Genomic DNA, 12831 nt, shown 5'->3' with positions numbered 1-12831 from the left:
ATTTTTATTTAAAGATTTTATTTGTTTATTCATGAGAGAGAGAGAGAGAGGCAGAGACACAGGCAGAGGGAGAAGCAGGCTCCATGCAGAGAGCCTGAGATGGGACTTGATCCTTGGTCTCCAGGATCATGCCCTGGGCTGAAGGCGGCGCTAAACCACCGAGCCACCCAGGCTGCCCAACATGTTGTAAATTTAAAGGGTATCATGCCCCAATTTGATACACATATGTCGCAAAAATGATTACAATAAGGTTAACTATTGCATCTCTGACCCCACATAGTTACCATTTAGGGTTCTTATTTTTATGGTGAGAACAGTAAACTTCTGCTCTCAGAGCAACTTCCAGGCATATGATACTAGAGTCACCAGGCTGTACCTACCATCCCCGGAACTTATCCATCCTATAACTGAAACCTTGTGCCCTCTCCTCATTTCCCCCAGCACTTCTGGCCCCTGGCCGTCAGCATCTTATTCTCTGTATCTGCAGGTTTGAAGTTCTCAGAGTCCCCTTACAAGTAAGATGGGACAGTATTTGTTTTTCTCCATGTGATTTATTTCACTTGACATATGGCCTCATGGCCCATCCGTGTCATTGCAAATGGCAGGACCTCTTTTCTTTATGGCTGAATAATATTCCGTTGTAGGTATAGATCACATGATTTTATTTCTCCATTTGTCTGTCTATGGCCACGGCAGTTGTTTCTAGGTCTTGGCTGATGTGAGTAACATGGCAATGAACATGAGGGTGCAGATAGCAATTTCCTTTCCTTTGCATATATACCTAGAAGTGAGGTTGCTGGATCATAGGGAGGCTCTGTTTTTAATTTTGGGAGGGAACTTCCATACTGTCTTCCACAGTGGCTAGGCTCGTTTATGTTCCCACTGATAGTTCATGTCCTTGCCAGAATTCAATCTGTCTTTTTGTTAACGGCCATTCTAACAAGCGTGAGTTGTTTTTTTTTGTTTGTTTTTGTTTTGTTTTTTTAAAGACTTTTTATGTATTTATTCATGAGAGACACAGAGAGAGAGGCAGAGATGCAGGAAGAAGGAGAAGCAGGCTCCCTTCAGGGAGCCCAATGTGAGACTTGATCCCAGGACCTGATCACGACCTGAGCTGAAGGCAGATACTTCACCACTGAGTCACCCAGGCATCCCTGTTTTTCTTTTTTTAAAGAGATTTTATTTTTAGCTCATCTCTATACCCAGTGTGGGGCTCGAACTCACAACCTCAAGATCAAGAATCGCACACTCCACTGGCAGAGCAGCCAGCCAGGAGCCCCAAGGTGTGAGGTTTTCATGTGCATTTTCTTAATGATTAAAGATGTTGAACACCTGTTCATGTACTGTTGGACTCTTCATGTCTCCTCTAGAGAAATGTCTCTCCAAGTCCTCTGCCCATGGTTATATCTGATTGTTTGGGTTTGCTTGTTTTTGCTATTCAGTTGTAGGTGTTCTTTATATATTTTGGATATTAACTCCTTGTCAGTAGATGGTTTCCAAATATGTTCTCCCATTCTGTAGGCTTTTCATTTTGTTGATGGTTTCTTTCTTTTTTAAAAAAGACTTTCTTTAAAGATTTATTAAAGATTATTAAACATTTAAAGATTTATTTGAGGGGGGCAAAGAGAGCATGAGCAGGGGGAGAAGAAGAAGCAGGCTCCCCACTGAGCAGGGAGCCTGATGCAGGACTCAATCCCAGGATCCCAGGATCATGACCTGAGCTGAAAGCAGATGCTTCACAGAGCAGGGACTACCCAGGCGCCCTTTGTTGACTGTTTCTTTTGTCATATAAAAGCTTTTTAGTTTGATATAGTCCCACTTGTTGATTTTGCTTTTTGTTGCTTGTGTTTTGGTGTCACATCCAAAAAATACCACTAAGACCGATGTCAAGGAGCTTCCCCTGCCCCGTATCTTCTAGCATTTTTATAGTTTCAGGTTTTATATTCAAGTCAATCCATTCCAAGTTAACTCCTGTGAGTGCTGTAAGATAAGGGCTAGGCCTTCACCTGCACGTGGGGGCCATGCTGGAGCATCCTATGACCCTGGGTCTAGTGGTACAGAGCATCAAGTGCAGGGGTGTGTGGCAAGCTCTGGGTCCAAGGGAGCATGATGTCTTGTTCTTGGTGAGTGCTGTGGGAGGTCTGCAGGGGCTACAAGGGGTGATGGGGTCCTCAGCCCTGCCTCTGGCCCAGAAGTTACAGACCGGGGCAGGTGGTGGTGGTGGCGGCCAGAGTCAGTGCTGTGCACCCCCTCAACTATGGGTGTCTGCATCGTGGCTGGGATCAGCTACGATCATATCTGCCACAGTGGGGGCTGTGGCCAGCTGTGGGCACACTGGCAATTGGGGCGGGGCCACCCAGGCTGTGAGTGTGTACCTCTATGGCTTCAAGTTCTTACCTTGAGCGTGTGCACTGCAGTGGATGCCAGTGATAGGTGGCAGGCTAGTGGAATGCAGGTGCACAGCTGGTGAATGTGCACAGAGGTGAGGATCACCTGCACTCCCTGGGCTGCAGAGACCCGGACTGGCTGCCCGTGCAGACCCTGGGCTCTGGTGGGAGCACAGTGGAGAAAGGAGTGGGGAGGAATCCAGGCAACTGGTGTCTATAAATGTGAACACCCACGGGGTGACAGCTGCAGGGGTCCACTGCAGTCATGCCGGCCGCTGGCTGCTGGCGCATCTGCAGAGGTTTCACCACTGCACGGTTGCTCCCCACTGCACGGCTGCTATTGGCCGCCCCTGTGTGTCCTCCTTGTTCCAAACCACCTCTGCATGCCACAACGTGACCAGTCGCTCTGAGTGGGTGCAAAAGTGCCTAATTGGGGATCTTTGTCAGCAGGGCAGAGTCTGGGGTCTCCTATTTTGCCAGCTTGGCGACCTCACTTTCAGACACTGTCTCCTTAGCTTCTCCATCAGAGAAAAGAAAAAGCCACGGTCATGACCACCATATCCATGTCAGATCTGTAAGGAGAGATAAAAGCATATCTGCAGTACAGGATGGATGGGCTGTATTTTCTAATTTTCTGTGTTCTGGATGCTCTGGGATCTGGGGTCTTGCTGATCTGAAAGGCCCTGGCTGTCCCAGGGTAAGGTGATTCTAGAGATAGTGAAGTACCACCCCCCTTCTTGTGAAGGTGCTTTGGATATGCAAGCCTGAGATCACACCTGGGCTCTCTCTGGCAAGCCACTCTCTGCTCCCCCACCCTGGGCCCAGTATCCTACAACTAGAGACATACCCTCAACACCAGAGCCTTCTTCTGCTATGATTCAAACTAGCCAACCCTGAGCCTGCGTTGCCTATATTTTCCACTCCAGAAACCATAACAAAACTTCATGCCATGTTTCCCTGTCGCTTCTTTTGTCTCATGACCCCCGCCCCCCAGGCTCCCCTTCCCCTCCAAAGACCTTGCACAGCGTGGGAACAGATTGCCTGGTGGTGGTCATCTTAACTCTGCAGGGGCCTTTACTGTACACAAATAATATCAAATCCTAATATCAAATCAAGATGAAGGGACCCTGGTCATTTAGCTGAGGCTCAGGGAGGAGAAGCACAAAAGGAGGACCCAACCTAGGTCTCTAGGCTCGGTCCCTGGTGCTTGTTTCATTGCTGCCCCCAGGAAAGGTCATAAGGAGGTAGGCACAGGCAAGTCTGAGGTGGGGGGGGGGGGTCCTAAGCTCTTCAGAAAGGGAAGAAAGAGTTATTTTTCAGATAAAAACAGAGTCATGGGGGCACCTGGGCGGCTCAGTGGTTGAGCACCTGCCTTGGGTTCAGGGCGTGATCTGGGGGTCCTGGGATGGAGTTCTACATTGGGCTCCCCGCAGGGAGCCTGCTTCTCCCTCTGCCTGTGTCTCTGCCTCTCTCATGAGTAAATAAATAAAATCTTAAAAACAAAACCAGAGTCGTGAAGGGAGGAAGACACTGGAGAGGGTATCTGGGTAAGTGGAGGCGAGCAATGGAGGAACAATTGACGTCATTTGTTTATTTTATTAAATTCATGCCAATTATCAATAATAGCAAAATCTCATCTGATACTTCCCATGTGCGGAGCGCTCTTTTAAGAGCTCTCTGTGTCACATGCATGACATTGACCCCACATAACGACCTTATAAAGTCTATACTGTTATTATTGTCATCTTGAGGAGGAAGAAATGGGTGCACAGGGGTTAAGTAAGCTGCCCAAAGCCCTCTGCTCATGCAGGTGGAGGAGCTAGGGTGTCTTTCTTTCTTCTTTTTTTTTTTTTTTTAAGATTTTATTTATTTATTTGTGGGAGACACACAGAGAGAGGCAGAGACTCAATCACTGAGCCACCCAGGTGCCCCATAGGCAAGGGTTTCTAAGCCCTGCCCAGTCCCCAGGAGTCTGCTCACCAACCACTCCCCGCCTGTCAAATGACTCCAAGGCAGGCTCACCTATCAATGGGAGCCCACGGTGGGGACAGCTGACCCCCACCTCTGCTGTGCATAGACAGCAACAAGATGCAGCTCCACCCCAAGGCGATGCTATCTCTACTCTCATTCGGGGAGGAATTACACCTCTCTGACTATCCCAGCATCACCACTCGAGGTGCAGACCCACATTCCTCCCTGAGGGGGCCCATATATGGAGAAGAGAACTTTCCAGAAGGCTAGTGGCCCTCCCCCCGCCCTAGATTTCCCCTGTGAGCCCCGGCTTCCCACCAGTAGCAGGAGAAAGGATGGCAGGACCCAAGCAGCTGGCCCGGAACGAGCCCCTGTGATATTTCTGTGGGTTCTCTCTGGCCTGGGGGTCCTGGAGTCAGGATTATCCTGGCAGCCAAGGCTCCAGAGCTGGGCAGTCATATTGGCAAAGCCCTCTCAGGGCTACGGGGCAGGTGACTGGGCCCCAGGAAGGCTCTGCGTGAGTTTCAGATGGTCCCATCCAGAGTTGTACCTGCACCGTCAATGCAGTGTGTGCCTGTGAGGGTGTGGAGGAGGCGAGGGGACGGTCTGGGGTGACATCCAAGCCCCATCAGAGACAGCCGTGGCACCTGACTATGCCCGAGCAAACTCCTCTTTCTTAAATACCAGCACCCCCTAGTGGGAGTGAGCCTCCACTCACCCTTCGGGGGTCTTGATCCAGAGTGTCTGAATTCCGAGGGAGGAGGACACACGTTAATTTTCACTCATCCAACCAAAACCCCCGATTTCCTTCAATAATGAACGTTTGCAGCAGATCACGGAAATGTCAACAAATGGTCCCTGTGACTCAGTCCCCAGTACGCCAGCAGGTATTTTATGACACGTTAGAGTTTTTACAGATAACTTGAAACACCCCTCATGTTTATCACGACACTGAAATCACGCCAGCTATTAGGTCTGGATCGTGGTATGCGGCCCGTTAATAAGGAAGCGGGTGGTACTGGATTTTTTTATTTGTGTTTATATATGTTGAAAATGCAATGGAGTATAACCGTTTTCCTTTGTAGTCTGGTGTGCTTGATCTTTTGCATTTAAAACGTTCTTCTGAAATAGGATCCACAGACTTCATTGGGCTGCCAAAGGGGTCCATGATATAAAAATGGTTAAGGAAGGAGCAGGGTTGGGACGCCTGGGTGGCTCAGCAGTTGAGCGTCTCCCTTTGGCTCGGGTTGTGACCCCGGGGTCCTGGGATTGAGTCCTGCATTGGGCCCCCTGCAGGGAGCCTGTTTCTTCCTCTGCCTGTGTCTCTGCCTCTCTCATGAATACATAAATAAAATCTTTAAAAAAAAAGAAAGGAAGGAGCAGGGTTAATCAAATTCTTTCCTGCTGTGGAGGAAGAGGCTGCTGCTGATGCAATTATGGGATTCAGGACAGTCGGGATCAAGGAGACCGGAGCGAGTGACTGCTATGGTGTCTGCCTGAGGTTGATGCACAGTTGACAGAGTGGTTTGAGTCAAAGCATCAATATTTGCAATCTCCAAATCCTACTGGTATTGATGCACAAGTGGGCAATGGGGCTCCTCCCAGGTGCCAGCAAAGGCTGGCCGTGAGGTTGCATTTTAAGACAAACATATGATAATATAATGAGAGAGGATGGAGTCAAACAGGATGAGGCAAAATGACCTTAAGGAGGGAGAATGGCTTCCAGGTCCCAGAAGCATAGAACATTGCTGCAAATGCTGATAAAAAGAAAGAAAAAAAAAAGATTTCTACCTCTAAATAATGTTTAAAATGTTTTAAATTGTGAAATGCCACATGCATTCAGACAGCATATTTTAATAAATAATTACAAAATGCATAACTACCACCAAGAAATAAAATATTAGCCTCTCCACTAACAAGCCCGCCATGGGCTTCTCTCTGACCATAACTTGCATTCCCAGAGGTAGCCACTATCCCCACTTTTGTGGTTTTAATTTGCTGATTACTACTGAGATTATGCATCTTATATGTTTATTAGCTATGTTTTTTTCTTTTGCCTGTGAAGTGCAAGTTCATGTCTTTTGCCCATTTTCTTGAGTGAGCACATGCTCACTTTATTCTTTAACTTACTGATTTATAAAAGTGTCTGATATATTCTGGTTGTTAAATGTCAGCTATATGTGCTGGTGATACATTCTGCAAATCTGAGGTTTGTCTTCTTCACTTTCTTGGTGGTACCTGTTAATTAACAGGAATTATTTTTAAATGATTTAAATATTTTTATCTTATGATGACGACTTTGGAATCATGTTTAAGAAATCCTTTCTTAACTCATGGTCACAAAGATATTCTCCTTTTTTCCCTTTAAAGTTTCAAAGCCTTGTTTTTCACATTTAAGGATTTGATCCCTATGGGAGACTTCCACTTCCAAGGAGAATGTAGTAAGTAGTGGTGAGAGTTTGTTGCAACAACTGGAAACAACCGGATAAATCATAAAAGCCATATTTGCAAACACATCAAAGATCTGTGGAAGCAAACAGAATTAGATTAAGTAAAATTTCAGAAGAGGGAGAGTGCTTGTTAGGTGAGCCACGGCCAACAATGTTTTCTTCCAAAGGGGATTTGTTAAACCTGAGAGCAGAATGAGGATCAGGCTTGCCATGGGGGAGGCTTCCAACAAGAGAAAGAGAAATTAGCTGCACGTTTAATGACTTCATGGCCTGTTATGATGAACCAGAATCTAGGAGGTCCTCAGACTGAAGGCTGATTACCCTAAGGATGTGCGTGCTGAGTGCTGGGGTGGCATGGAGGTTGGGGGGCTGGCTGTAAAGGTCGCATGAAACCTCCTACAGGCTTGCAGTGCTGAAAGAGAGAGAGAGACATATAACAAACACATAGCAGGTCTCACCATGAAGACATTTGAAAGCAGCCATGGGCTGAGCAGAGCTGGAGCTATGGACCAATTTCTAAACTAGTTCATTCTTGATTAGGCTGAGATGGTCAACCCCTCCGGCCATGTGCCCAGCAGGAGAGAGGACAAACTCCTGCTTGGGGAAAAAATAAATAAAAGCATTGACGTTGGTCTCCACGGTTCTCTTATAAACACTACACAGCATACAATAAAAATTAACGTGATGGGTATGGAGGCCTGGAAATATGACCTATCATCAAAAGGAAAACACAATGATAGCAGACTTGCAGGTCATCTGGATGTGGGCGTTGGCAGACAAGGACTGAAAAATGACTATGGGAAGTATGTTAAAGGATACAGAGGAAAAGGCAGGCAAAATGGATGAAAAGATGGAGAACTGGATCTAAATAAGAAATCAGTGGACATCCTAGAACTAAGCAACATGGTATCTGGGCCACCCGGGTGACTCAGCGGTTGAGTGTCTGCCTTCGGCTTAGGGTATGACCCCTGCCGGGGTCCAGGGATCAAGTCCCACATCGGGCTTCCCTGCTTCTCCCTCTGCCTGTGTCTCTGCCTCTCTCATGCATAAATAAATAAAATATTTCTTAAAATCTGGGGAATGAATTGTCCATAAGGGGCTTTGGAAAGTTCAGACACATTCCTGGCAGTCTAGAAGGCTGTGAGCATGTGCAGGGCTGTGTGCTCACTCAAGGAAGACCCTAGAGGGCCCTAATCTTTCACCTCTGACTGACCTTGAGGACCTGCTCAAGCAAGAAATGGATAAGGCAGTGTTGTAAACTGTCAGAGCACCGAGAGTATCACCTAACATGTCCACACAGCCTGCTGGCAAAGGGTGGGACATTTAGTGTTTTAAGGCACTGAGGGAAAGTTCTATCTAATCTATAGCTGACCACCAAGCTAACCAAGCAGACTTCCTTACCATAGGCTACAAATAATATAGTTGTTGTTGTTGTTGTTTTTACAAGATTAGTCCAGGAAACTCACTAAACAAATAACAAGAGCAGCAGCAATAAATAAAAGCAAACAAACCCTGGGATGGAGATATGAATTTGACTTCAAGATTTAAAATGTCCCATTTTCAACAAAAAATTATGACCCCCCAAAGAAACACTTAAGAATGGCCCATACACAGGAAATAAAGCAGCCAGTATAAAGGGTCTCTGAGAAAGCCCAGGTGCTAGACTTACTAGACAAAGATTTTGCATCAGTCATTATAAATATACATGTATTTTTAAAAACAGCTAAAGAGAACCATGCCTAAAGGATTAAATGAAACTGTGAGAGTGAGGTCTCACTAAATTTTAGGAAGTATCAATGCAACCTCAAGAAAAATCTCAACAGATTTATAAATGGACCTTTTTAAGGTGTTCTAAATTGTATGGGGAAGGCCAAGGGACTAAGATTACCCAAGACACTCTTGAGAAGAATAAATGGATGAGGGGCACCTAGGTGGCTCAGCAGTTAGCTGAGCGTCTGCCTTCGGCTCAGGTTGTGATCCCAGGGTCCTGAGATCAAGTCCCACATCTGGCTCCCTGCAAGGAGCCTGCTTCTCTGTCTGCCTGTGTCTCTGCCTCTCTCTTTGTGTCTCTCATGAATAAATAAATAAAATTAAAAAAAAAAAGAAGGAGGGCAGCCCATGTGGCTCAGTGGTTTAGCACCACCTTCAGCCCAGGGCCTGATCCGGGGGACCCAGGATCGAGTCCTGCATCAGGCTCCCTGCATGGAGTCTGCTTCTCCCTCTGCCCATGTCTTTGCCTCTGTGTGTGTGTGTCTTATGAATAAATAAATAAATAAAATCTTAAAATAAAATAAAATAAAATAAAATAAAATAAAAAATAAAGGGTTTTGGGAAGCAGAGAGATCATTGTATGTCTGCATTTCCAAAAGGTCACCAAGCACATGATGCAACAGCATATACAACAGTGAAATTTTATCAAATCTTTTTTTCTGCATCTATTAAGATCATCATGTGATTTCTCTTAATTTTTAATTTTGTGAATATGATGAATGACATTGATTGTTTAAATTTAAAACAATGTTACTGTTCTGGAAAACACCCCACTTTATCATAATGTGTTATCTCGCTTATAGGATTGCTCGTTGAAATCTGTTGATATTCCACTTAGAACTTTGCATCTACACTCATGACATAAATTGTCTCTTAGTTTCTCTTTTTATAATGTGTTTGTCAGGTTTTAGGATCAGGGTGTACTGGCCCCATGAAGAGTTAGAATGTGTTTCCTCATCCTGTATACTTTGAATGAAATCGTGTCAAATTGGTATGATCTCTTCCTTAAATATTTGAAAGGGTTAATCAGGAATGACATGTGGGCCTGGGGTTTTCTTTGTAGGAGTTCAAAAAAAATTTCTTTATAGCTTCTTTGATATATATTTGAGATAGTGCACAACAGATACACATATGTAGAGTACAACTTGAGAAGTTTTGCCATACGTGTATACATACATATTGAAAACACATCTCCACCATCACGATAATGAATATATCTCTTATTCCCCCAAATTTCCTTGGGCCCATCCATCCTCTACCTTCAGGCAACCACTGATCTACTTTCTGTCACTATAGATGAGTTTTCATTTTCCAGAACTTGGAATGAATAGAATCATTACAGCATGTCCTCTTTCATTTTTTCCTTCTGGAGTGTTTTTCAACACCAGCAATCAATTCTCTAATTCCCTGGACACCAACTGGGTGTTCAGCAAGGCAATTCAATTCTGACATTAGCACAGACACTATAGATTTAGGGATTGGCCCCATAAGACTGGCCCCCACTTTAGATGCCAGTCACAAATCCCAAGGTTCCTGTGGGAACTTTTGACCAACAATATATATATGGAATTCCCATAAGCCCTTCCTAAGCTTCGATAATTCGCTAGAAAGGCTCACAGAACCAAGAAAGGCATTTTACCAATATTTATCAGTTATTTATAAAGCATACAAGTCAGGAACAGCTAAAGGGAAGAGACACATAGGATGCTGTGTGGGAGGGTTGCACAGACTTCTCGTGCTTTCTGCAAATGCGCCACCTATCCGGCATCTCTACCTGTTCACCAAGGAGAAGACTCATCAAATTTCATTGTTCAAAGAGTTTTTATAGAGCTTCATCCCTGAGACACTCCATCCTAGAGGCTGGTGGGTGGGTCTGAAAGTTTCAACTCTTTAATCAAGTGGTCTCTCTAGTGACTATGCCCATCTCATTAGCATAAGCTCAGGTGTGATCAAAAGGCATTCATTATGAATAATAAAAAACACCCCTAGCACTGAGGAAACACATTCCTATTCACTCAAGTTTTAGGAGTTTCTGTCCCAGGAAACAGGGACAAAGACTAAATTATTGCTTTTTTAGCAACAGTTGGGACTTTTTCACTTCGTAGAACTATTTTGAGGTTCATCCATGCTGTTGCATGTTTCATTCATTTTTGTTGCTAAATAATATTCCATTGTATGGTAAATCCTTACCATAATTTATCCATTTACCAATGATGGACATTTGGGCTTTTTCCAGGTTGTTGTTGTTGTTGTTTTGTTGTTGTTTGTTTGTTTGCTATTACCCATAAATCTGCTGTGGACATCCATGATCCATGTACAAGTCTTTGCACAGATATATGTTTCCATCACTCTTCAGCAAATACCTAGGAGGGAGTGGCTGGATCATGGGTACATTTTTAACCTTTTAAGAAGCTGCCAAACTGTTTTTGAGCTGGTTGTATTATTTTACATTCCCTCCAATAGGTATGAGTTCCAACTGTTTCACATCTTTGCTAACATTTGGTATTATCTTTGAAAAAAAAATTTTAACCCATTTCAATGTGTAAGTAGTGTCATATAATTGTGGATTCACTTTGTACTTCTCCAGGGACTAATTGTATTGGATATCTGTTCACGTGTTTATTTGCCACCTGTGTATCTTTTTTTTTTTTTTTTTATAAAAACTCCATTTAAATATTTTTCCAATTTGGAAGTGTGAGTTTGTTTTCTTATTATTGAGTTTTGAGAGTTCCTTATATATTCTAGATACGAGCTCTTTACCAGATACATCACTTGCGAATATTTTCTCCCAGTCTACAGCTTTTCATTCTCTTATTAGTGGAAATTGTTACTTTTGATGGAGTCCAATTTATTATTATTTTTTTATTTTATAAGATTGTACTTTTGGTATCACATCTAAGAAATCTTTGCTTAACCTGAGGCCATAAAGATTTTCATCCTTTCTTTTCTTCCAGAAGTTCTAAAATTTGGGGTTTTAAATTTAGGTCTATTATCCATTTTCACTCATTTTTTAGAGGTATGCGTCCAAAGTTCTGGGTTTTTAAAAAATATTTTTCTTTTAAGTGTTTTGGCCAGTCTTTTGTCTGCCCACACTGAGACTGCCATGTCAGGCATCCGTGTTGTTAAATAATACCTCCTGATGCTTCCAACCAGTGCTTTGGGTGTAGAGCAAGCTCTGAGCCAGGTAGATAAAAACAAGCCCTGTGAGTGGGGCAATTCTACGGAGCTGCCTGATGCACCAAATAGTGACAGTTCTCGGGATGGGAGCATTTCGGGGTTCCCCAAATCCACTCTACCTCCCTCAGTGGCTGTGAAATTTCTGGTTTTCAAGCAACTGTGCTCTCAAGGATGCTGGTTTTCAAGTCTACCTGAGAGCTGGGGACAGGGGTATAAGAACAGAGTAAGTTAAAAATGATGCAAAGCTCGCTGTCGTCACTGAAAGTTGGACACTTTTCTTGCGTAAATACTCCTCAGGTTGCCACAATCTGAGAATTAACCTTTGGTTGACTTCCAGAGTTCTGAAAAAAAGTTGATTTCGATAGCCTGTGGGTTTTGTTGTTGTTGTTGTTGTTGTTGTTTGTGTTTTGGCCAGTGTTCTCATTGCATTTATGGAACACATTTTAGGAGGTCTTCACTCTGCTGTTTTGGAAATGCTTCTTCAGGATTGCATTGAGCCTCATAGATGGGTTTGGAGAGAACTGATAGCTTTATAATACTTTTCATCCATGAAAATGGGATACCTTGCCAAATATTTAGGTCTGCTTAAATGTCTTTCAGTGACATTTTAGGATATTTTGCTTATTGTCTTGCATATGTTTTATATTAACTTCTTGCTTATGTCGGTGTTGTAAATTTTTTTTGAAAGATATGTCTTTTGTTAGTTGCTGGTACACAGCAACAGAATCCATTTTTGTGCGGCGATCCTTACACCCAGACATCTATTCTTATTTTAATGAATTTCTTTGTGTCTTCCTTTTAGTTTTGTATGTCAAGGATCCTGTAATCTGTGAATTTTTTCTTCCTTTGCTGTCACTTCACATTGTGCTATTGTTATCCCAAGGTTCCGGCTACGATCTCTAATACAATGGTGAATAGAAGTGGTAATATTGCACGTACTTGATTCTTTTTTTGGATCCAGATGTTTTTATTCCACATTGACTGCTCTTGGCAACATCACTCAGCTCATTAACTGCTCTTTCAAAAACAGCTTTATTGAGATAAAATGCACATACCAGACAACTCACCCATTTAAA

This window comes from Vulpes lagopus, chromosome 10 (genome assembly GCF_018345385.1).
Source record: "Vulpes lagopus strain Blue_001 chromosome 10, ASM1834538v1, whole genome shotgun sequence".
NCBI lineage: Eukaryota > Metazoa > Chordata > Mammalia > Carnivora > Canidae > Vulpes > Vulpes lagopus.
This window is presented reverse-complemented; position numbering follows the sequence as displayed.